General features: G+C 51.2%; 1 long non-coding RNA gene across 3 annotated transcripts in view; it reads right to left on the reverse strand.

Annotated features, from left to right (window-relative positions):
- Positions 1 to 18476: 18476 nt before the first annotated feature.
- Positions 18477 to 25042, reverse strand: part of LOC119003882 (uncharacterized) — a 48283-nt gene continuing 41717 nt past the window's right edge. For all 3 annotated transcript variants that reach the window (XR_005070067.1, XR_005070068.1, XR_005070069.1), the window contains 2 exons: positions 22369 to 22518; positions 18477 to 18964 (listed from right to left, as the gene is read on the reverse strand). This is a non-coding gene — a long non-coding RNA (uncharacterized LOC119003882). The remainder of the gene's footprint in view (positions 18965 to 22368; positions 22519 to 25042) is intronic.

A 25042-nucleotide genomic window follows, 5' to 3' on the forward strand; every position in this document is an offset into this window, starting at 1 on the left:
TATTCCAGGGATGCAAGGGTGGTTCGACATTTGCAAACCAGTCCAACGATACATCCCATTAACAACACGAGGGGGTGAAGAGTACGTGATCGTCTCAGTAAGTGAAGAAGCAGCATCTGACAAAATCCAATACCCGTTCAGGGTAAAACCTCCAACAACGTGGTTAGGAAGGGCTCGTACCTCACACCACAGAGGCCGTATCCAGCGAGCCCACTGCTAACAGCTCGCTCGGTGCTGAAGAGCCGGAGGCTTTTCCTGGAAGACCGGAAATGAAAGGAGGCTGTCCGCCCGCCACTCCACTCAACCCAGTGTAGGGTGTCCTAACCGGAGCAGTCGGCAAAGAGAAGGAACCAACAGGCATCCAAATTGGAAAGGAGAAGGCAAAACTATTTCCAGATGATATAATATTACATATAAGAAACCCTAAAGACTGAGCCAAAAAATTTTTAGAATAAACAAATGTAGTAAATTTACAGGATACAAAAGTTCATACATGATTATCTAGTGCATCTCTTTACACTGATGATAAACTATCAGAAAGGGAACTTAAAACAATCCCATATACAATTACATGAACATAATAAAAATATCTAGGGATAAATTTAGCCAAGGAGATGAAAGATCTTTGTATTGAAAACTGTAAGACATTAATGAAAGAAATGAAAAAAGGCACAAATAAATAAAAAGATATTCCATGTTTATGGACTGGAAAAGTTCATATTAGTAAAATGTCCATGCTACCCAAAGCAGTATATAGATTCAATGCAACGCATATCAAAATTTGAAGGTATTTTTCCCTGAAGTGAGACAAAGAATCCTAAAATTTGTATGGAATCACCAAAGAGCTTGACTAGCAAAAGTCATTTTGACAAAGAAGAGCAAACCTGGAGGCATCATGGTCCCTAATTTTAAACCATGTTATGAAGATATCGTCACTGAAACAGTGTGGCATCGGCGTAACACATAGACCAATGAAACAGCATAGAGAGCCCAGAAACAAACCCACAAATATATGGTCGATTAATTTGTGAGAAAAAACCAAGAACATACGATGGGGAAAGAACAGTCTCTTCAACAAACGGCACTATGAAAACTGGGCAGCCACATGCAAATGAGTGAAACTAGACTGCCTTTTTACACCATACACAAAACAAACTCAAAATGCAACTACACAAAACGAAAAGCCTTCCGCCCAGGGAAGGAAACCATGCACAAAACGAATGGCCACCTACTGCGTGGAAGACAATAACCGCAAATCACATGTCCAAAAATAGGCCAATACCCACAATAATGAACTCGTTCCCCTCAATAGCAAAAAACTCCCAGAGGATAAAATGACAAACCGGGCCGCAGATCCGAACGAGCGTTTTGCCAAAGACCACACAGGTGGCCGACCGGCACAGGGAAGGGCGCTCAGCACCATTAAGCACCGGGGAGATGCAAACTGAAACCACAGCGAGCTAACTCCTTGCAGCTGCTGGCGTGACTCGGCATGAAAAAGGCAACAAATAGCAAGTGGGGGTGAGAATACGGAAACAAGGAGCCCTCTGCAACATTTGTAAGAATGTAAACTGGCGCCACGACTAAGAAAAACCGTTTGGAGGGTCCTCACAAAACTAAAAATAGAAACTACCCTGTGATCCAGCAATTCCATTTCCGGGTATTTATCTAAAGAACAGAAAACACAAAACCACACCAACGCGTCCTCCCCTCTGAAGAGCTCTCTCCACCCCATACCCATTACAGCGTTATTTACAGTAGCCAAGAAATGGAAACAGCCTGTGGATGGATGAATAGATTTAAAAAATGTGCCGTAGGTAAGCAATGGAATATTTTTCAGCCACAAGAATGAAGTCTTTCCATTTGCAACAACATAGATGGACCTCATTATACCTAGGGGTACAATGTGAAGTGAAATGAGTCGGACAGGAAGAGAATATTGTATGATGTCCCTTATATACGGAATCTTTAAAAAATCAAGCCACGGAGCATGAGTGGACGGTAGCAAGGAGCAGGGAGTGGGGGTGGGGTGAAATGCAGGACTGCTTCCCGAGAAAGGAAAGAGGAGGAGGAAGATGTGGCAGGTGAGCAGGGCCGTGTCCGACTCCCACGGTCCTGGCCGCCCAAACTGAGGTTCCGGAGCCTCCCCAGGCGGAGGACGTCAGAGCTCCGACTCGGGCACGTCATGTGCATTACCCCTCCCAGTGGGCCCACAGGCCGCTGGATAAACAGACTGGAACTCAGAGGCAGGGTTTGGGCAGGACCAAAACAACGGCACCACCACCACCACCAGAACCAGGAGAACACCCCCGGCAGGGTCATCGGGAGTCTGTGGCCAGGACACCGAGCTCTGCGGGGAAATCGCCCTGCCTGGGCTCTCCCCCTCCCACTGCCTTCTCGCCCAAGGCCAGTTGGTGGTAAAAATAGGAATTTCTGAATTTTCCACAGGCTGCCTCCGTCCCTGACCTTGGGTGGCTCTTCAAGGACGTGGCTGCTGTGTTCTCCGTCCCCAGGCAGTGCCTGGTGAGGATACAGCTCCAAGTTTACAGGGAGCACAGACCTCGTTGCCCAAGGCACAATCCGTTNCAAGCTCTGCGGGGAAATCGCCCTGCCCGGGCTCTCCCCCTCCCACTGCCTTCTCGCCCAAGGCCAGTTGGTGGTAAAAATAGGAATTTCTGAATTTTCCACAGGCTGCCTCCGTCCCTGACCTTGGGTGGCTCTTCAAGGACGTGGCTGCTGTGTTCTCCGTCCCCAGGCAGTGCCTGGTGAGGATACAGCTCCAAGTTTACAGGGAGCACAGACCTCGTTGCCCAAGGCACAATCCGTTTCACTGAAGTCCAGTAGGAGAAGAGGCCAGGCAGACAAAAATATGTCCAAGTTGGCAAAAGCTTAAACTCGGCAGGCTGGAGGGTCGGAGAACGTTATAAACTAGGTGTTCTCCCTTCCCGAAGCCTTCCGTCAGCCGGGGAAGCAGACCCAGCCCATCAGGGACCCCACCTGCCTGGCCTAATAGGCACAGCCGCCCCCTCTGGCCTTCCTTCCAGAGTCTGCAGGGCCGGGCGACCAGGACGGTCACAGACCCGGCTGGAACTGTTCCTTGTTCTCACACTCACTCGCCCGACTCACTACCATTTCTCCTGTGGACTTGGGAAGTCACCTCCTGACCGCACGGGCTCTCGCCTCCGGCAGTCCATCCCTGACCCACAGACTCGGCTCTAGAAGATGGAGTTCCCATGGCATGCACACAACCCACCCGTCTACTCGGACCCTGGGACCAAGTCTCCGGGTGGTCGACACGGCCCGATTTCATTGAAGTCCTTCCTGACGTACGTTTTCATCTCCTTCCCACGTCTGAGAGGCCACCCCCCCCCCCCCCCGTTCCTCTCCGCCCTTCGGACAGGCTGTCTTCTCTGTCACCCGGGGCTTCCCTCCGTCATTTTCTCTGGCCAGATGGTCTCCTTCGTCAGCCCTCCCTAGGCGTCCTCCACTGCCTCTCGGTAGCTCTGGCCAGAAGCCCCACCCAGCAGAGCCTCACAGAGCATTGATCGCATCCACACCCGTGTCTGAGTGGCAGTGTGAGCGGGGAGGCACCCGCCCTGCCATGGATGCGTTTCCAGGAGCCGGCAAAGTGCCCCGGATGCAACAGCCACTTAAAAGTACGTTTGGTTTGCAGCTATTTCCTGCAATCGTCCCCGTATTTCTCAGGTCTCATTATGAATATTTGTTCTCAGGAAGCGTCTGCTGAAAGATGATGATTAGCTGAAGGGGGCCGGGGTGGGGCAGAAGGAATAAGCAAAGGTGGGGGAGAGAAGGATATTGGCACAGAGGAACAGGAGCAGGCCCACTGAGGGGTGCACTGACATAAGGAACGCTGGAAAGAGCAGAAAATGCGAAAAGGGACGCTGACCCAGACGGTGTGGGGGGGTGGGGGAGGTATCCAAAGAGCAAGAAACACCCTTGGACACACAGACTAGACTCCCGTTAGTGTCTCTTGCTTTCTGTACCCAGACATCGGCCTAGAAAGCAGCTCCGTGTTCCGGGCCACTAACCAGACGGTGTGTGTCTGGCCTTCCCGGACCTCCCAGGCCGACACCCGGGTCTGAGCAGCACTCCGGACTGCTCCACGGTCCATCGGGCGTGAAACACCGCAGGTCTCCAGGGGTCTCCAGGCCGATGAGCAGAGCCGCTCCGTTCGGCCAGTAGGATGTTCCTGGCTCAGTCAGCACAGTGGGCTCCGGCCACGCGAGGTCCCACGGGGACCACCCCCCTCCCACGGAGGGCCTCGGTTCTCATCGTGCTCTGCGGCGCGCCCGTGCTCGAGCTCTGTGACCTCAAATCCAGACTGGGGTTCTGGGAACACACCCCCCCCCAGACAGAAAATCCCATCACCCAGCACCCCTCCGCACAAGGTCTGGGATCCACTTCCACTCCGTTCTGCCCTGGCCCAAAGACTCAGCGTGGCAAACAGAAGCCATTCTTTCATTTGTTTTGTGAGACTAAGAAATTGAGCAGAGCAGTGGTTCAACGCTGTCCTGACCCCGGGGTTTATTCACCTGCTCCCCGGCTGCCGTCGCCTCCCTATGCACCCCGGCAGCGTTCCAGCCAGACAGGGCGAGAAGGCAGGGGGAGCCCACTAAACCCACCAGGCTCTTCTGCTGCCGACTTGATGGCTAGGAGTGCGGTGATCTCCTTGGGCTTCAAGGGAGGCAAGAATGCCTGTAGGGTGTGTGTGTGTGTGTGTTGGGGGTTTTTGGTTGTGGTTGGCTTGTTTACTGTGCGCGTGTTTACATTTTGGGTTTCTTTTTCTGAAGGTCAGCACATTGTCCCTCAACACCCTCAGTCTACGAGACAATTCAGCAATCTCTCAAACTAGCAATGTGCCAAGATCGTCTCACTGTAAAGGGTTTTCATTTTTCATTTTGACACTAAATCCGGACGCAAACGTGAAACACACGCGTTAAGACACCCTTGGACCGGCCCTGTTCCTGAGGATCGATGTGGGCTTCCTGGGTTGTCGTGGTTTCTCCTACACCCTTCCGCCGGTGAGAGACGGCATTAGGAATGACAATTTTGAGGAGAAAAGAACTGATCCGTAGTTGGTGTATCTGGCTGTCACTTTTATAATTGATTCCGTGTTTGCCTGAGGAGCTATGAGCAGCTATGGTGGTGAGGAGCAAAGTCCCAGACCTGTTAAAGGACACGAATTCTTTCTTCCTGGGCTCTCTCCCCTTCACCGGGGAAGGTGCTTTCCCAGGATGGACTCCCAGGGGACCCCCCAGTTCCCTGGTGAACAAAACATTGTTATCTTCTCCCTCCTTCCAGACTGGCCCAGAAGGAGACATGAGACTGAGAAGTGAGAGTTTCTACTCTTCCTTCTGCTAAAACTTCCCTTTGAAACTCACTTTCTACTTTTGTGAATGAAGGTGGTAACAGTTAGCTTCTTAACATCAGAGGTCGCTGTAAATACACAGGGAGGAAGGAAAAACACGGCAAGAGATTTCAAAGTGCTGTGTAGGCAATGATCGACCTAGGGTAGTTTGCAGCATGTTGCTCAGAGGTGCAACGAGGACTTCCCATGAACTGCCCCAGAACGTTCCGTGGGGAACGGAAACTTAGGGAGGGGGCCAAGGCGAGGCGAGGGAAAGGCAGGGGGAAAGGCGAGCGTTACACAGAACGTTTATACCTCAGTTCCAACCATGTGTCTTGGGGTAAAATAATAGCCATTGGAAAATCTTTAACATCTAATTTCTACCTTCAAAGTTGTCAAGGAATGTCAGTAGCAACCATAATAATTTTCAGTGATGACTGGGCGACTCATCGTCACAGCCCCTCGGCATGAGGGCGCTCGCTGGCTCTGTCTTACACAGGAGGACGCCGGGACACAAGGGGGCGAGACATCTGCAGGCGTTCCAGGCGGGACAACTGTCCAGGCTTCTGGCTGTCCAGTGGGGGTTCCGGGGCCTATCTACGACGTGACGACCGCGGGTGGCAGCTTAGGGGGTCAAGTCAAGAGGAGAAGGGATTTGTCTCATTCTCAAGACAGGGAAAACAAATCACGCTAAGTCACAGCTCTCCTCACAGGTACAGTGCTGGTTTTCCTCAGCCAGGGGATCACTGGTCCAACCAGAGACGGGGGTCCAAATGGTGGTTCTTGTTCTTCCCAATGGAAAACGGCAAATCAGAAAGTGATTTCAAATGCAAGTGTAACAAAACAAAGCGAAACAGAGACTCCCAAACACAAAAAGCAAAGCAATGGAGTCCAAGGGGAGGAGGGAGGGGGAATGGACGAAAAAGGGGAAGGGGAATCAGGGGTACAAACCTCCAGTTATAAAAAATAAATTATATATTTAAATTATAAATTATATATTACATCCCTGAGACTATAAATTAGTCTCAGGGATGTAATATATAACTTAGGAAATACAGTTAATAATGGTGTAACAACTTTGCACAGTGACAGACAGTGGCTAGACAGCATGGTGAACACTTCATAAGATACATAAACGTTGTACACTGACACTCATATCATCTTAAAGGTCAACGGCACTTTCATAAAAAAAATTAACGATTAGTAGAAATTGCATTTACAATCAACTCCTTGACTTCAAACCCAGGGGGTCCCCTGAAGACCCTGCAAACGGAGACTGTAAGCTGCCGTTGTTAGAATTGTAATAAAAGTCACAAACGTGAGTTCAGGAGAAAAGCACTTCCTTGTCCACCACAAAAAACATTTAGACCAACTTTGGGCCAGAAAAATGAGCGCAATGCATGGATTTTTGGGAATGACTTATTGGCAATTCTAAATGTGAAGACATTTGTACTGTCGACACACTTTAAAATCATTTCTTGAGCGTGGTTTACGGATGATTCTATGTAAAAACCAAGTAAGACACACTTTTAAGAATAGATTTTAAGAAGCCTGAGAAGTAGGGAAGGAACTAAGTGAAGTTCTCACTGACTGGCTTAGCAACAGCCACGTTTGAATCTTACCTCAAGGGAGCTATTGAGTAAACTCGGGGGAGACAGTTTTTCGTTTACATGGAACTGTGACTTTACAGTGTCTAACAAGGCGTCGCCCCCCAGCACAGCAAAAGCCTCAGGGTCCCACCTGCTGGACTGCAGGAGAAGCCCTGGGCCCCCGGGGGCCTGAACTGACCTTGCAGTCCAGGGCTCTGGACCAGGAACGGGGACTGTGCGCAGGCGCCGCCCCGGAAGCCTCTCGGACTCACATTTCCTCCCTCCCGGTTTTCCGCCGCTGCTTCTGAGTGCTTCGGCTCGCTCTAACCGTGCCCAATAATAGTTTCCCAGTCTCCTTACCTACCCGACAGCCCGCATTTAAATTCACCGCACCCCCCGGGGGGTTAGCACGCAAGCCGCCTGTCACTCGGCAGAGTGCAAAGAGCGTGCACGAGTTTGCAGGAACCGAAGCTGATACCGGAACTCTGAAGGCTGACGTCTCACCACTGTGTGTGTTTGGGGGTCCACACACCTCCTGTGTCCGGGGTCCTTCATCCTGAAGACCGTGGTCCTTCTTCGCCGCAGGACTTCGTGCTCCACGTGGCGTTCCCCAGGCCTGGCAGTGCACACGTGGGTGCCCGGACTCTCCTTCCATCCCAGCCTCTCAGAGGCCACGTGGCCAATTTCAGAAACTTCTGGCCGAGGTCCTGCGACGCTGGCAGCGGGATGGCTCAGAACTCTCCTGCTTTGCACTCACCTGTCCTTACACCGAAGAGTCCGCCCCTAAACCAGACACTGCGCAGCCGCGGAAACGTGGGCGCCATAACAGGGTGGGGACCGCACCCAGCTCTGACTTTGCTGATTCCCAGTCGCACCACCTGAACAAGCATCTTCACGCTACTTTGAGGAGCACATCCCGCCACATAACTTACAAACCACTGGGCCGACGTCCCCCGAGAGTCCACCGCCTTCCATGGCAACGGTGTCTGCAGGGACCCGAAGGCACCTCCTCCCGTCTGTCTTCTGGAAAAAGGTCTTTCCCTTGCGCTCAATGGTGGGAGTTCAGTCCCAGCAGTCATGGATTTACAGGACCCTGCCCCCTAGCCAATCAGCAGTTAGGATTTACAGGACCCTGCCCCCTAGCCAATCAGCAGTTAGGATTTACAGGATCCTGCCCCTAGTCTGTCAGCAGTCGAGGGTTCACAGGATCCTGCCCCATAGCCACTCAGCAGTCATGGATTTACAGGACCCTGCCCCCTAGCCAATCAGCAGTCATGGATTTACAGGATCCTGCCCCCTAGCCAATCAGCAGTCATGGATTTACAGGACACTGACTCCTTAGCCAATCAGGTTGTGACTGGCCTATGTGGATCGATTCCACCGGAGCCCGGTCCCCAGACTCTGGATACAAAGTACTCTGGGTGCGTTATGAGTCACTCTGAGTCCCGCTCGGTTTGCAAAGCTGGGAGACGCGTGTCCAGGCAGCTTCGCGGTCATAATACTCACTGTGCAGAGAGCTCCCCTCTGTGACAGTAAAGCCAGTGGGAAGGGGGAACCTGCAGTGGGGGGAGCCGGGGGGCGGGGGGGGGGAGCGGGTTCTGGCAGCTGACAAACGCCTGGGCCCACCTCCCTCTCGCCGCCCTGCAGGTTGGAAGCCGATGGGCAGGCAGAGCTCGTTGCGTGCCCTGGAGGCCCTTCTCTCGTCCCCTCCCAACAGCGTGGAGGCGGAGTCTCTGCTCTAATGAGCACGGCCGGAGTTCTCCCTAAAAGTTACTGAATGTTAATAAAACAGAAAGGGCACCGTCTAGGACGTTGAGCTTATATTCTCTAAAGGTAGTGAATTTGCCGAAGTGGACTACCTCCGATCCTCATGTTGTTTACAAATACATCACGTCCTCATCCTTCACCTTACACCATTCTCAGAACCACTCACACTTAAACCATTTACATTTCTCGTGGTGTCTATCTGCACACACGAGTTTCGGCAAAAAGCTACATGTTAGGAAAATAGGCAGTAAGGAAAGTGGAGAGGAGTACGCACTGCAGAGGGGTGGAGAGTGCTATCGAGTCTTTGTTTAAAGCGACCTAATAAGGGTGACCAGCTCACCCAGCAGGCTCTGCACGTCAGTCGCCTACGCCTGTGTCACCAGCCACCCCGAATGTGAATGTGAGCACTTGAAAGACCAGAGGACTTCCTGCCTCGCAGTCGCTCAGCGGGGTTGCCCTTGGTCTCCTGGGCCACCAGCAAGGTACTGGGTCCTCTCCACCGCAGGTGTTCCCCACGCGGTGTGACTCAGGACAGCACAAGAGAGAACCACCAGGACTTGAAAACACAGGCTTGAGTGACTTCTCGGGGGTGACACTATCACCCCAACTCCCTCCAGTGTGTCAGAACTGCGTCACCAGGTCCTGCCCCCTGGAAGAGGAGGTGGGTACCAAAGTCCATCCAGGAGAACACGGGGGCCCATTAGGAGGGGGCCAACCGCCGTCTCCAAGACAGAGAGCGAAGCACCGTGACAGACCAGCCACTCCGGCGCGCGGGTGCTCTCGTTATTCGCTGTCCTCACTCCGCCCCCGCGTTCATCCTGAAACCACCCAGAGTAGCCGGGGAACAGCGCCCCCTACCGGTAACTCACCACCTCCGCTCTGACCTGCACGTGCCTCCTCTGCTCCGTCCGCAGCTCAGCCAGCAAACGCTCCACTTCGCCCTGCAGGGTCGCCAAAGCGAGGCTTTGGAAACACAAGACCAGAACCCCCTACCCTCCACCTCCGCTCCCACCTTCGGTTTTAAAACCCTGCTGCGGGTTCCCAGGACCGCACACGACATTTTCAACACGGCTTGTACACTCTTCTTCGACCTTGAATTCCAACCACACTGCACGGTCCCCTCTCTCCTGTCCTCAAACTGCCTTTCTCACCCCAGTTCTGGTGTCTGGTCATGTTCGTTCCTTTTCCTGCCCCCGTGTCCCCGACAACGTCACCCGTTCCCTTTTACATCTGTACATGGAGGATTCTCCAGTGCAGCCACGCCCGCCCAGACGGTATCAAAACTGGATTTCCCCTCCACCAGCTCTACCCAGCTCAAGCTCACACAGACCTTGACCCTCCAATGACTGCGGTGCACGAAACTCTTCCTGGACGCAACCGAAGACCCTCTGCAGACCAACCAACCAGCTTCCCCCACCGTGCCTAGACCCGGGCTGCCCTGGTGTCTCACCCAGAGCTGCGTTTCAGTCCCTGCCTAGCGCGCCAGCAAGGACGCCCCGCCTGGCACGCACACACCCGTCTCTCGTCCCCGCCGGGGGACGGCCCGGCGAATGTCGTCACTGGTATGTATTCCCTGGCTTTCCGAGTTGATAAGACTCCTCTTTGATGGTTTTTGTCATTTTTAACATCCTGGTGGTTTCTCTTTTGTTCTCTAGCCTTTTCCATCTCCAATGACGCAGCTGTGTGGTGAACGTCTTTCTCTGCTGCCTGACTTCAAGGTCTCAGGAGGTGGGGACCATGCTCGCATGGTGTGCCCAGCACTGAATGAAAGTCCAATAAATAAATAGGCTCCCGATGTATACTTGTTGAATGGGAGACTAAACTGCTTTTCATCTTATGAGTTTATATCCTAAACTAAGAAATCGCACACAGTGAACTTCATACCCTGCTCCCCGCCGCCCCAGGGGTTTAGGTCTTAGATGGTGAGGCCAAGACGGGCATTTTTTATTTGGTAGAGATGCTTCTATCTTAACCGAGTGTTTGCTCACTGCAAAGGCACTGAGCACTCTGGAGAAGGTGGTGTGGGCCCCCTGGCCTCTGACATCACCGGCCGCGTGCTTGGAGGGCTGTGTGGTGCTGTCCAGGGCACAGACACGGCCTTCTGGAGAGCACAGGCGATCACATTGCACGCCAAAGCCTGAGATCCGATCACTCTTATATAGTCACCTGCAAAGTTACGAATGTCATTAGCGGTCATTACATTACTGGACTTGGCTTTCCACAGGCAGTGCTGGCACGAGGCACACAGATGTGTCCTGGCTGGAAATCCCACACATTTTCATGGGGTTGCACATTCTTTGACGGGTTCTGTGTGTTACGGTCAGAACGTGACCCTCAGTAACACACCTAGACACGGAGCCCCAGAGCCCTAATGGAGGGTTGTGGAAGTGCAAGGCTGGGAGCCGAGCGTGTGAACATCACTGTGCCCCAGCGGCCTTGTCCGCCCCTTCCAGTGCCCCCCCATTTTTTGCTGTGTGCAAGCAATTCAATTCTGGCCTCGTTTGAATCTCTAAACCGTATCCCTTCCTGCCCTTGCAATGCCTGTGGCAGCGTGTCCAGCAGGAGGGCTTGCCGGGGTCAGAGCATCGAGCACAGAGACCAGGCGTCTTAGAAACGGCTTTGTCACGTGGCGCCCTCGCTGGGGCTCCATGCACGAGGCCCCAGCTGTCTGTCCAGGGCGGAGAGACTTGCCTGGGTGCGCAGAGTGGAGTCTTTTACTCTTATTCCCTGGCGTTGATTTTTTCAGGAAAATGTGCACATGGAAGGGTGGGTTGAACGGACTCTGAAAGTATTCACAGCCCCCTCTCCTAGAGAGAGGGAAGAATGAGCGGCCTGTCTCTGGGATGGGGAGGGACTCGGACACTGTGATTAAGACCCAGGACAGTTATATGGGGTCGTCCGTGGCTCCATGGAATATAAAAGGAAGGATTAGTGAAAATACACATTTGGCTGCTAAATATATGGAGCTATTCTTACTGACTATCATTTCTAATCTTAGGAAATAAGAACAATCTGTTTGTAATGAGGAATTTTTCTTACCTTAAGGTTAGATTTCCAAGTCAGCATCTAAGACAAAAATTATTTACAGCCCAAATCACCCTCAGACACCCTTTACACGCTCGTCGTAAAGTTCAAACCACACCTGTCCGCTATGGACCCTGGCAGGGAAAATGATTCAAGTCATACCCAAATCGTCCCCTCACTCCCCTCTGACGCACGTTACCTTTTCCGGTTTAACTGCCTCTGTAGTGTAACACCAGGCAGCGGCCCGTCGCCGGCGGAGTTCTGAGAACAGACGCTGTGCACCACCCACTCCGAGATGCCCCTCTCTGTGTTTCCACATCTCTGGCGTTGCAAGGCATCAGGTCACGGACGGCATTTGAAATTGGCCACGGCTGGGAGGCTTGCTTTCATTCTTTCTCTCCTGACTGCTTCATGCAAGGATGGTTAGTCTTACCATTAAGGGTCTAGGAGATGGGAACAAATATAGTCATTGAATCCCTATATGCTAAATATATATAAGTAAATGTTAGGCTGGAAGGAATGCCACTGTGGTGTATATTGTTTTCTAAAAAGAAAACAGAAGAAAAACAAAATACACATACAAAGTCTGCACCTTCAGTAAGCCTCAACCTGCACTCCGAGCGCCTGACTGAAGCTGTTACAGGGGTCAGGGCTCGGAGGTGCTCTGGCGGAGCGGACGCGCTCCGGACCCGGTCACTCTGCAGGTCCACTGAGCTGCAACGGTACGTTTGGCAACGCTCTCGGTGCCAGGCTGGGACAGCAAGTGAAACAGGCCAACCCTCCCGTTTTCAGAGGGCTTGCTCTGATGACCAAGAACGGGTTTCAAATCACTTCAGTGATACAGCCCTCCTTCTAAACGTGGCGTCTGGGGAGACAAATTTTGTCCTCAGACCCTGTCCTTATACTTTTCTGTGATCCGAGTGAAGTGAACTCAGACTGAGCTATTGTTTTTAAAATATATACCTGTAGAACCAGTGAACCATCAAATTCCAACTGTTCAGGTTGTGCCTGTAGACTGGGCGGGGTGGTTTGGGGCCATCGGCCCATCTGTGCCACGAATGCAGCCCTGCTGCGCTCTGTCCCCACCCTCAAAACAGCCCAACCCTGGTCCCAAAGCGGACGCCAGGGGGCTGAGTATACATCCCCGGGCCAGTGTAAGGAAGGAAGTAACGAGCCTACGTAACTATGTTTCCTTTTGCAACTGAACAACAGTTAAGTATAATCCGGGGTGTGATTCTTTCTCTGAACCAAAACCACGGAGTCTTCTAGGACTAGGTCTATCGTGTCAGTTGGAAACAAAATAAAGAAAAACCAAACAAAAGAAGAACAAAATGACCAACACCCCAGCCCTGAGGTAAAGAAACATAGGGACCTTTGCATCACAGGATCCTAGCACAGACAGGACAGCGTTTACTACCACTGCGAAGTCGCTACACAGTGGCAGGCATCGCGGTAGAATCATCACACGCAATAGTTCACGTATCCTCAAAACAACAGTATCAAGCAGGGATTGGTATACCTGCTGCATGGATGCAAAAACCGAAGTTCAGGAAGGTGAAACGTGTGTGTGTGTGACAGACTCCATGCAGACTCCACGCACAAAGCACTATGAGCCCCTTTTTCAAAGCTTCCCTATTTATACCACACAGACGCGTGGAGAACAAACACGCGTCTTCAACTGGCGCCTTAAACGCACGACCCGCGGAGAGCAGATCAACCTGCAAAACGAGACGCCGGCGCTCTTTCTGTGGGTGCGTCCCTCGGAGCCGGGCCCGCGCCGGGGCGACGACAGTCGAAAGTGGGGCCACGACAGTTGAAAGTGGGGCCACAGTGCCATTCATTGTTCAGCGAGCTTGTCTACACAATCCAACCCACCGACAGCAATGAATGTTGATTGTGACCTTCAGACAAACGCCCTCTCTGCTCGGGGAAGGGACGTCCCGGCGCGGCCCGCTCTGGGCTCCGGTGTCCGGTCTCCGGCACGTTCCGGGGTCACGCGTAGGGGACGGTTGGCCACAGGGTACAATCAACGGTCGATGGTTTTGACTTTAACACCAAACTCACCGACAGCGTTGAATGTTCACCAGAGCCACCTCGCACTCGGAGTTCTGCCGAGCTCACGGTCCCTGCAAGTGCGGGGCGGGGGTCAGAGACGAACAACAGTACTTTCGGTCCTACATTCTGTGCATCTGAAGCCATTTCAAAGAGTAAAAACGAAGAAGCGTGATTCTCCCAGCCAAGAGCTTGGCAAACCTCCCTGTCACATTGTGGGAGAAGTAGGTCTGTTTCATTGAACAAAAAATAAAAAATAAAAAAAGCTCGCCTTGGCTTAGTTTCAGAGACGGAATTATCGCATGGTTAATGACAAAGAGAATGTGTTATTCCAAGTAGCTGGAGGTACCCGATCAAAGCAGTAGCTTATCATTTAAATATTGCTATGCTTAGAGTAGGTAAACATAAAGTATTTAGACCACATCGATTAAACAGAATTTTCTTAGATTCCCTAAAATCAAACGCATGGGAGTCAGTGCTACTCTCCAGTATTTTATACTTTTCTCTCATAGAAGGTTATAGAATGAGTACAGGAAGCTCCTGAATGATAGTAAGTGAAGAACCAGCTGGACGTGTTTTTCTTAGCTCACAGCAGAGACACCACGGGTGCTCGGAAGGTGACTGTGGGTTCCGTGTGGGACACAGCCACGCAGGCCCCGCTGGTTCGGGTGTGAAAATCTGTGCACTTCCACCCTATGCTTTGCCTACCTCCTTTCTCCCAGAGTGCTTTGTGAGCTGTTTATTTGTTCAATTATTACTAGCTCAGTTAGATATATTTTTGGGCCACTTGCAGTAATTTTCTATCATGAATCCTAAAAAAGTCACTTTGGATGTCCCCAAACCAAGACAGGAAGGAAGCCAACCTTTCCTACGGGACCAGCGTCCAAGGCGGTCAGAACTGGCTGCGGTCGGCCAGCCCACAGGCACTTGGGACCTTAATCTGAAGGTGGCCGTCATCTGCGCAAGCGAGGCAACTGTCCTCCACGCAGAAGGGACGTTCACCCTCCAACGTTACGCATTCTAATATTTCATTCAGAACACTGTTTTATATCTGTGCAATAAAATCTATGATTTTTAACTTATTTCCAGTTACAATCTAGAAATTATTTAACAAAAATATCAAAATAGAAACAATATATTTTCTTTTCAAAAAACGAAAATAAGTATATTGCTAAGAAATATAACCAAAAATTGTCTTTAACATTAATTAACCAGAATCTTCAGTAGTTGGCTTTGTAAAACGTTTCTAACAGTCACTGTGAATAACATTGCTACACTCAATGGGAACCTAATCAACAAAACAAACAAGCAAGCAAAATATAACCAAAGACACTGAAATTGCGAACAGGCTGACAGTGACCAGAGGGGAAGGGAGGGGATAATGGAGGAAAAGGGTGAAGGGTTGGCAGAAACAAGTATAAAGGACACAGGGACAATAACAAGGCGGGGGGGCGTGGAAAGGGGACAGGAGTGGGCAGGGCTGAGGTGGCGGGGAGGGTGGGGGGAAAGGCAAAAAACTGTACTTGAATAATAAAAAATGTTTAAAAAATATTACTAAATAAACACCTATGGCATTGAAAAAACCAACCAACATTTGATAAATGTGTCACTTATCAAAATACGTTTTCCAAGTGCTGTGAGCAGTACTTAGCTTTGAGCATTCAGAGTATATTAAAGCCATTAATTTTTAGTGCTTTCTAGACATTGTTTACACGGAACCCGATTTTTTTTACGGGAAGACGCTTTATTGAGTGTGCATATTGAGAGAGGCGACAAGGTCGCTGAGAATGTCCACTAGTCCGCATTCTGCTGCGTCGAAGTCCTTTGAACCGAGCGATTTCTCTTCCCGACTGAACAAAACTCCTTCGAGGGTCTCCTTCTCAGTAGGCATTGCCGCGTCGCTCCTCGGACAGTGTCCCCCCCGCCCCCCAACCCGGACTCGGCTGCCTGCCGCTCTCGGAGGACCGCGGAGAGCATCGCGCGCCTGGCCGGCCGGCATCCTGCCTTCCGGGGGCGCGAGCGCCAGGTCGGCGCACCACCGTTTCCTGTCGTGCCCGCCCACCTCCCGCGGCAGCTGCGAGCATTTGCGGGACCGGGACGCAGTGACGAGAGACTGAACTGTGTACTGGCATCAGCGCGAAGGAGGCATTTGGCCTACCAACAGGCAAAGCTGGAGGGCACCGCACGGCCGCATTTCGGTTTGTTCCCCAAAATGCTTCCCTAGAGGTCTTCTGCAGAATACGATTAACGGAACATTCTTGCATATAAAAGGATTCGCTTGGGACACTAGAACATTACGTTAAATGTCTTGTGCGCGTAAAACCGCAGTAGCCCGCACACGGGCAATTCCCATCCGTCCTGGGACTGGACTGGGGGCGCGCTTCACACGGTGTCGCTCGTTGAAAGCGAAAGCTCATCTCTGGGCGCTTGAACTGTTTTCCACAACGGAAACACGCCTGCTGGGGCTCGGGCTTCCACGCACTCTGGGGGCGGGGAGGCGAGGAAACTGGGGGGGGGGGGGGCCCGCGTTCTCCAACATGTGAGTTCCACCTAGAGAAATCCGTCTCCGGGCTGGTCGGCTCGGTGTCCTGCCCCCGCGCGTGCGCGCTCCTGGCGCATCGCCGTTTCCTACTTCCGCCTCGGTTTGCCCGACCGATTCCCGGGCCGCGAGCCGGGGGTGTCGCGAGCGCGGCAATGCGCGGCACTGAGCCGTCCCGCTTGCCGCGAGGGGTGCCCTTTTCAGTGACCGGTCTCGGTTCCAGGATTCTAAGTCAATGGCAGCGGTCTCCATTCCCGCATAGTGTCCCTGGAATGACAAGAGCCGCCAGCGAGAGGCCGATGGGGACAGAGACCTCCCTCGCCCCGCCCTTAGTTTAGGAGGGGCGTGCCAGCGGGACGGACCGACTCGCGTCCCCCCGAGACGCGTTTTAGCTGATTCCTACCCCCGCAGCGGCCGCGGAGCACGGGCGGCATTTCGGTATGGCTTATGGTTTGGAGATTGTAAATAAACCATAGCCATTTCTTTGCCCTGAGCCAAGACGGTCACAGGGTGCGCGAAAGCGCCCGCGTGAGCGCCGCCAAGCTAACGTGGCCCGACAAGGGCGCAAGGGGACATGGGGCGTGCTGCATAGAAGACCGCGGGGCTGCGGGCCGCGGCGGCTGTCTCTTCCGGGCATGACGTCTAGCCGCTCTGACGACCCGTATTTAATTTAAGTGACGGCCTCCGCCGGGCTTCCGCGGGGCAGATGCGTAGCTGGGGCGTCTGCGCCCCGCCTCCAGCCCCTCCCTACTCCGGGCGCCTGGACCTACAGGGGGCGCCTGGGCGTGGACGTGGCCCGGTGAAAGGGACCCTTCGCTCTGGTTGGTGCGAACATTTTACGGGGAGCGGGAGCCGTACGTCGGTAGTTTAACCCATGTTTAACATTCACGGAAGTGAATCACGAAAAAGCGTGGCGTTAGGTCAGGTGACCAGCGTGTCGGTTCCGAAACCCCATCCTGGTGTCCGTTTCTACTTTCTTGAAGGGCTTCTCCCGCCGCTCATGACGCGCATGCTCACGGAGCGTTCCAGCACCACCCCGTTCCCCTAGATGACGCGGCCACCCCGCCTGTCTCAGAAAGGCCCAGCTGGGGCGTGGCCATGGTGAACGTGGGGACTGGACACTTGAGTAGGAGGCGGTGGAGAGGAGACCCTGCCCAGCCATGCAGACAGCTGACGTGAATGGGGACACGCCCTTCCCCGTAACAGGGCCGCACCAGGAGGCGGGCGCCGGACAGGGGCGTGGCCTTGAACTTAATGGGTACAGGCTGCTTCGCTCCTGGGCGCAGCAATGGGCCTGACACACTTCTCTACAACTCACTTTGAGAAAGGGGTCTGGATTTGCTTCGGCTGTACTGGATTTCCAGTACCACCTTTGGACTATTTGGCAATGGGGAAAAAAATGACTTTTATATTCGTATTAACTGGATTTAGACATAAAATCCGTACCGTATATATTCCAAAGAGACTGTGAGGGATTTTAAAGTATTTTTCACAAACAGATCAGTCCAACTGGCAGAGACTGAGCCCTTACAATTTTAAAAGGAAATTATATTTTCTGGAAAGATTTGGAAATCTGCATTCTAGCCATCTTTGCGGTGTTTGTTCTTGGACATCAATATGCGTGTGCTGTTTGTTGAAAAACTATACAGTGCCTCAAATACTTAAGAGTTTATTCTAATGAAGGGTTTTGTTTTTTTTAAAGAAACTTAGTAGCTCCAACATGAAGGTCCTTTAGTCAGAGCCTGGAATCACCGACAGTGTTTGCTCATCTTACAGTCCTTCATGTGTCCACAATTTACTATCACAAGCCGATTTCAACTTCGCTTCTCAGGGTGTAGCCGTTCGACCCGGGTCCACGTGGATGAAGGTTTGTGTGTGCAAGACGCGCAGCTGTTTCAAAGGTGCTCATTTCCTGGGCAGCTCCGCGTAATGACTAAACGAAGCAGCACAGGCCGAGTTCGAGGACGAGACCACCGCTCCCTGGCTGGGTTATGTCCCCTCGCCCATCTTCCATCTCCTACAGAAAGTGTGGATGCTAAAATCACCCTCACAGACACCCATTCATGTTTCCCCTACATAATCCTTCATAATGGACATTCTGCCATGGGCAGCATGAAACTCATTATGTAAGGGACAGACTTAGGTCTAGAATCTAGGTAAAATTACTTTCCAAATCGCCTTGAAATATACCTTAAAAAATGCAGCATCACAATGTTCCCGGTGAGTTCAGCAGGCCGCCGTGCCCTTTCTTACCTGGAAGGTGCACTGACGGGCAGGCAGCTCTCTGGAGGACACGTGTGATGTCTCCACTCAAAAGGTACAGTCACTCACGTCCCCTGAACTCAGGAGCCCCCCGATTACCTACTGCAGTCACGCAGCCTTGGGGACTCAGATGGACTCAGGACGGCTGTGGCTGATTCCCTTTCAAAATCGTTTCTGGTCCCCGAGCTTACGCCCTAAGTCATTTTAAATCAAATCAACACGCCATCAGCTCGGCACAGAAAGAGACTAGTGTATCACCGCGTTCTTAAACACCCATCAGCTCTCCACATTTTTTAATGTTTCAAGGGTTTGTGTACCAGAAAAACAGGCCAGCGTTCCTTTGCTTCAAATCGAGACTTCCTCCTGAAGGGAAGAGAAAACATGTATGTTACTACATTTTCCTCAAAGCCCATGGAGCTTATATTTAAGTTAAATTATGCTGGTCTTTGAAAATTTCTCCTCTATGAATAATTAATCATTTAAAGAACCAATCAACAAGAAAAGAAAGTCTTTTTTGAAAAAAGAGAAAAACCTTTTTGAATAGAAAAGACCCCAAGGATAGTATGAAGTTTGGAGTGAAGCGAATATAATGAAAAATTCAAATCATAGTTGGAGCTAGATTTTGTTGTTTTATAAAAACATTTTTATACCGAAAAGCTGCGGTCACTAGCGCGCTGCCACGGTGACTGCAGAAGCCAGGCCAGGCTGCGGTCCGCAGGGTTTATTTTCAGTGAGGCGACGCAGCCTCCTCGACTCTACAGGAATGCTGGGTGAACCCCTCGAGGTCTTGTGGGCTGGGGGTCAAAATAATTTCAAAGTGAACCCCCAAGACCACCACCAAGTCCCAGGCACCACTCGGCTGTTACGATTGACCATGGAAATGAACCTTGGAAACTTAACGGTAACATGCGTGTAACACAAAGTAGGCATTTTTTTCTCAGAAAACAAGTATTTGTGTCTTTAAAATGATGGTAGAACTCCTGCTTATGTAGACTTTAAAATTTGTTGGTGGAGGAGACCAGAAATGCATCGCTGAGAAACAGGCTCAGGTGTTTTTAATCTTCACGTGACACAATCAACTGACTTTATGATTACATCATATTCCATTACACGCTGAGTGTGCTCTCGTATTTCTAGAATATTGATAACATCTTTCAAACCTTCAACGCTCCATTCAAAATTCAGTCTACAACCTAGCTCTCCCAAGCTTTCTGACTTCATTCCCCACTAATGATGTTATTTGCATGCCTTACTATTTCTGGGAGATATTGTGAATGTATTCCTGGCCTCATAAATTATACAAGCATCTGTTCTTTCAATCGACAGGATGGAATGTTTTTTGCATCAACCTGTGTGAGACAATGTGTATCATACAATTTTATTTCCCATGAGCCGTTAGTGAATACTGATTTGGTAATAAAAGTCAGTATTGCATGATTAGGATGGAGGAGGACGGATGCAAAATAGCAAATACCAAGTGCATCCCAAAGTCCTGTCGGTAGGAATTTCAGAAAAAAACTTACGATATTGAAATAGCTATGACAACATTCTAGGTTTCTAGTCTGCAGAGAAAGGTCAAACTAGGTGAGATTAGCTGAACGTGGCAATTTCACAGCTGCCCGCAAGTCTCTTCCTCCCGGCTTTACTATCAAATAAAACACTATCGTTGGAGAAGGGGGGAGCTGGTAAGACTTCTCCATACTGAGTTCTGATGCGCCCTGTGGACGCTGGTTTCCTCCGGCCAAACCCCCACTGTAAGGACTGACCTTGAAGAAGGTTGATCTAGAGTGGGCTTGCCCAATCAGGAGCCTCGCCCAGAGTGGCCAGGAGTGGGAAGGGGTGGGGCCACGCTGCCCCCCCCCCCCGACTGTGGGCTGAGATTGGGGTCCCAGCCAAAGATCACATCACTCAGTACCTCTCCCTGAAATGAAATACTTCGGCATGAGGTCTTCATCAAACACGCACCGTGCAATGTGTATGGATTGTTTTAAGAATTCATGCATTGATTTTGAACCTTGATTAATGACCTTTTCCAAACCTGAGGGCCTGTGATTTTTTAAAAAGTTTTTCCCCTACTTTTCATTTCCTTAAAGAGAAGGATTCTACAGGGCTCAATCAGCATCCCCTCACGCCTCATTTTAGCAAACACACAGGCCCAAACTCGGTACAATTCAGTCAGCAGCTCACGTGCGTTTTTTGTATGAAATATTAACGGGGCGGCTTGTTCCTTGAACAATAGGACCACAGGGCACCCCGGTTCCCTGAAATCGTCATTGAGGAGAGAAAAACAAAGACTTCCTCCGCTCAGCGGTCACTCCGTGTTTGTACCACCCTATGCGGGGCCTCATGGAATGTGTAATCCGAACACTTGAGCAACTTTAAACCACTCGTTGTACCCTTTCTGTCTCTCTTCCAAAAAGTCATGCAGAAATATATATATGGGGGGGGAGGGGGAGGAGAGGGCTGGCTCGCCCCCTCCCACACAAACTGTCCAATCTTCAGTACTGAGCTGCTTTCATTTTCTTTTCCAATTACAGTTTATGAACTATTATTTTGTACTCGCTGCACTGTGTGTAGCCTAGAGGTTAGACAACCATATACTTTACCAAATGCCCCCCCCCCCCGGATTTCCAGTGCCCACGTGGCCCCATACAGTTATCAGGATGTTATCGACTCTGTTCCCTGCGCGGAACTCTGTAGCCCTGTGGCCGCTGTGACCACGTCGACACTTCTCGGTCCCCTTCCTCCTTTTCACAGCCCCCCAAATCCACCCCGCACAGCGGTCTGTTCCCCTGGTCTGTTCCCCTTCGTTTGCTTGTTTGTTCTGTTCTTTCGAGTCCACACCTCAGTGAGAGCATGGCTTTGTCTGGCTTATTTCCCTTAGCAGAAAACCCTGTAGGTCCACCCATGCTGTGGCGAATGGTAGGATTTAGTCATCTCCATTGTATGTAGGTACCAAGACTTTCTGAATAGATGTTTAGCATCACTACCACCAGAGAAATGCAAATGAAACCCACAGTGAGGTATCATCGCACACCTGTCCGAATGCCTACCCTGAGAAACCAACCCGGGAGTGGGTAGAATGCAGATCGGTGCAGCCACTGTGGAAAGCAGTACGGAGTTTCCTCGAAGAAAACAAAAAACGGATCCGGTGCCTCCACTTCGGGGACTCCCCTGGAGAACCCCGAAACACTAACTCACCAGAATACAGGCGCCCCCCCACCGTGTTCACTGCAGCGTCACGCACGACAGCAGAGCTACGGAGGCAGCCGAGTGCCCACCAGACGAGTGGGCAGGGGCTTCTCTCTCTAACACTTTTTTGGTTGTGGAAGGATCAGCTCGTTTTTTCCAAACTTACACAGAAGACAACAGGACGTGTACCCCGAGACTTCCAGGCCATCTGATCGACCCAGCAGGGTTTTAAACTGAGGCACAAGAGGGACAAGGAACGGAAGGACGGCCCAAGCACCCGGGGGACACAGGGTCCAGGTCCCGTGCAGGATCTCCGTCCCCGAGACACGTCCTTTAGGAGCAAACAGCTGCTGCCGCGGCTCATTTTTTAAAAATGAGAACTCAGCCCACGTGCCTCTCTCTTAGTCCGTTTCCCCTGCGGGACATGGGTCCCCAAGGTCGGGAATGGTTTCCGGTTCCTCTCTCGGCCGGAGCCCCCGTCTTTCCTTGAAGGCGGCAGGGACTGGGGAGGTGTGTGCTGCCTGTCCCCCAAATCTCTGGTGCCCAACAAGACCCAACCCGTGTCCCCTCTTTACCTGACTTTCTGGGGAGCAGGGTGGGAGCTGCTGACTTCCACGCGGGCGCCCCCGGCGGCTGGATGCCCTGGAACCTGAATGCTGCGTCCCAGCAGGTGGTCACCCTCCAAGGCAGCATCATCGCGTCACACGGGCAGGCACATCGCGGACCTGGCACAGAAACACCGTGAGTCAGTGTATTCTAGAGCCTTCTTTTCCCAGCACCTCCACATCTCAGAAGTGGGCGACCATTTCATTGTCCTGCTTTCACACCTGTGTCGTGTTTCGGCAGGGCTTTCTCGCCAGATGCTGATTCACGCAGTGTCTTCTGCGTTCGACACACCCCCCAAACGGCAATTCTTCACGTGACAGTGAATTCCTGCTTATCGCTCAAGACAAGAAACTCTGACCCCAAAGCAACAAACTGTATTATAATAGTTACCTGGAAGGCTGAACACCTTCAAACAGTTCCCAACTCACTGGAGCAAGTCAGTCAGAATCTGCCCTCACCCCAGGGGAGGCAGACCCTCCCGTTATGAAGTGTCCTTCTGGACGGAGAGCTATAAAAATACTTTACGCTTCCAGCTATTTTCAGCTTTTATTTTCTGGCAATAACTGGTCAAAGAAAACTCCTCCATTCTTTTTTTAGTGGTTTTGGGGGTAACAAAAATAGCTGGCTCAGTGGAGTTCTTTGAGCTAAATATTCACTTTTAAAAAGTTTCTGTCACATTCTCAGTTCTAAACAGTGCCCTGTTCTGTAAGATCACCTGAATGGCGCACAATTTTGTTCACGTACAGAATCGTAACGTGTGATTGCTGATTTAAGAGCAACCCTAACAACACACCGCTCTACGGGCCCGCAGTACAAGGCTGCACCTCCGACCAACAAGATTAGCTCCACGCAGTATTCCAACGAGCACTTCTGAGTTCCCGAGCTCTACCAGAGACCGCCAGGGGCACCCCCCCAGACACGTTATCATTTGTCATTAAGGACCAGAACGAAACAGTCAAAGATGTCTGTGGGAGACGAGAGGTATCGACNGATCACCTGAATGGTGCACAATTTTGTTCACGTACAGAATCGTAACGTGTGATTGCTGATTTAAGAGCAACCCTAACAACGCACCGCTCTACGGGCCCGCAGTACAAGGCTGCACCTCCGACCAACAAGATTAGCTCCACGCAGTATTCCAACGAGCACTTCTGAGTTCCCGAGCTCTACCAGAGACCGCCAGGGGCACCCCCCCAGACACGTTATCATTTGTCATTAAGGACCAGAACGAAACAGTCAAAGATGTCTGTGGGAGACGAGAGGTATCGACCAATCAGCTTTCCTTTCTGTTTGGGCAGCAGCCCAAGCGGAAGGAAGGAGCCCGTTTCCCTACCACCTTTAAATACAGCTTGTTCCATCGGTTGCAATCAGTATCGTATTGGAAGCGCAACTTTTGGAAACCTCTGTGGTTACTAAAGAAATTTTACTGGAATGGACAGTAAACTTTTAAAATTAGATGCACATCCATTATCACGAGTCTGGAATATTTTAGGAGAAATAATGGAATAAAAATATACACGGCATACTGAGAAACACAAAACAGATGTCTCCTAAATTTCACCGTATTTATACACCGGGAAATAGTGTATTTTTCCGTAACATGGCATTTCTTCTTTAGGGCAGTTCGTGTGCCTTTGTGGGAGGGCGGGGGTGGCCCGCATTTATCCCCAGTTCCGCTCCCAAAGCCGCCTAAGCCAGTTGCTCAAAGTGCGACGGAGCCGTTCTCTGGAGAATTTGAGCAAATACAGATGGACGGTTTGCACAGAGATGCTTACTGCCCTGCCTTCGTCCACGTCCGACAGGCGGTTTGCACATCACTCACTCCTGGTCTCGTGTTTTCAAGGGTCCCGGAGACCAGTCCCTCCCCATCTGCTTTGGAGCTGCGCTCCTTACGCTTGTTCCTACAGGAATGGGCTGAAGTGGGAGGCGGTGTTCACTCCCCGGCTCCACGGTTGGCTCCACGGTTTGACCGTTTGCTTTGGAACTCCCAGCAGAGTCCGTTCAGGTAGTTGATGCAAGCCCTGGGGAAGGTAAGGAGAGTCTTCCGCAATCGGAAGTTCAAGTTCCCAAATGGAAACCGTCTGCTGGATAAGAAAGGAGCGAGTGCCCCATGCTGCCTCCCTAGCTACTCAGCAGCCCCAGAGCCCCCAGCACAGGGAAGCAAACATCCGTCCGCCTGAAGCTGCTTCCTGGGTGCAGTGCAACCGAGAAGACACGCGGGAGGGCGGGGGGGGGGGGGGGCACCCCGNGGGGGGGGGGGGGGGGGGGGGGGGGCACACAGGGAAGGCCTCTACAGGGGCAGGGGCCGTGTCCTGGCAGTTTTACCTCAAAAAAAGGAAAAGAAACAGAAACCGCCTTCTCTTCGTTTTCCCTCATGAAATTCAAAGTTATGAAAGTCTGTGGTTTAATTTTAGAGAGTATCAAATGAGGAATTGATACCAAATAGGGTATGTGTTTTACTTTAAATAGATCTGTTCTGCTTCTTTGGTTATAGATTATTAACGGAAAGTGAGTATAAATTTGAATTTTTTCCCACTCAGTGAAGAGCTTAAACATTCATTCTCATAAAACGGAATTTTAAGAACTCCTAAAATAATGATTTATTAAAAAATGCTGACCAACTGTTCAAAGTCATTCTATTCC

This window comes from Sturnira hondurensis, unplaced genomic scaffold (genome assembly GCF_014824575.4).
Source record: "Sturnira hondurensis isolate 20B ecotype Veracruz unplaced genomic scaffold, ASM1482457v3 Scaffold0018805, whole genome shotgun sequence".
In the NCBI taxonomy this organism is placed as follows: domain Eukaryota; kingdom Metazoa; phylum Chordata; class Mammalia; order Chiroptera; family Phyllostomidae; genus Sturnira; species Sturnira hondurensis.